The sequence below is a fragment of the Triticum aestivum genome, unplaced genomic scaffold (assembly GCF_018294505.1).
Source record: "Triticum aestivum cultivar Chinese Spring unplaced genomic scaffold, IWGSC CS RefSeq v2.1 scaffold22023, whole genome shotgun sequence".
Classification (NCBI taxonomy): domain Eukaryota; kingdom Viridiplantae; phylum Streptophyta; class Magnoliopsida; order Poales; family Poaceae; genus Triticum; species Triticum aestivum.
Genome location: NW_025297383.1, coordinates 1 through 968, shown reverse-complemented (window position 1 = coordinate 968; position 968 = coordinate 1). Strand labels below are relative to the sequence as shown.

Genomic DNA, 968 nt, shown 5'->3' with positions numbered 1-968 from the left:
AGCTAAAACTTACCGCAAACGTGCAAAATAATAAAACGTGCTAAACATACGTCGCGCTCGTGCGTTTTGTTTTGCACGCGGTGCAAAAAAATTAAAAAGGGAATGCAACACGAGGACTTCCCAGGAGGTCACCCATCCTAGTACTACTCTCGCCCAAGCACGCTTAACTTCGGAGTTCTGATGGGATCCGGTGCTTTAGTGCTGGTATGATCGCATCCGACATGTTACCCCCGTCTTCGTCCCTTGTGCTTGCCCCTCCCAGCTCCACTACACACACGATTGCACATTCCTTTGGCCGCTCCCGCTCAACTACGGAGACGAGTTTTACCACGGTTCAACTGCACCAGTGCCTATTTACCATGGTTTCGACCCCTTTCAGAACACGCTTGCCGCCGCTAGACGCGTGAATAATGAGCAGCGAGCTAAAACTTACCACAAACGTGCAAAATAATAAAACGTGCTAAACATACGTCGCGCTCGTGCGTTTTGTTTTGCACTTGGTGCAAAAAAATTAAAAAGGGGATGCAACACGAGGACTTCCCAGGAGGTCACCCATCCTAGTACTACTCTCGCCCAAGCACGCTTAACTTCGGAGTTCTGATGGGATCCGGTGCTTTAGTGCTGGTATGATCGCATCCGACATGTTACCCCCGTCTTCGTCCCTTATGCTTGCCCCTCCCAGCTCCACTACACACACGATTGCACATTCCTTTGGCCGCTCCCGCTCAACTACGGAGACGAGTTTTACCACGGTTCAACTGCACCAGTGCCTATTTACCATGGTTTCGACCCCTTTCAGAACACGCTTGCCGCCGCTAGACGCGTGAATAATGAGCAGCGAGCTAAAACTTACCGCAAACGTGCAAAATAATAAAACGTGCTAAACATACGTCGCGCTCGTGCGTTTTGTTTTGCACGCGGTGCAAAAAAATTAAAAAGGGAATGCAACACGAGGACTTCCCAGGAGG

The 968-nt window shown here is 49.9% G+C and overlaps 2 non-coding genes across 2 annotated transcripts; both read right to left on the bottom strand.

The window, feature by feature from the left end:
- Positions 1 to 99: 99 nt before the first annotated feature.
- On the bottom strand, positions 100 to 218 carry LOC123179113 (5S ribosomal RNA). Its single transcript, XR_006490115.1, has one exon. It is a non-coding gene; the product is annotated as a 5S ribosomal RNA (ribosomal RNA).
- Positions 219 to 519: 301 nt separating this feature from the next.
- On the bottom strand, positions 520 to 638 carry LOC123179112 (5S ribosomal RNA). The gene has a single exon (XR_006490114.1). It is a non-coding gene; the product is annotated as a 5S ribosomal RNA (ribosomal RNA).
- Positions 639 to 968: the final 330 nt, after the last annotated feature.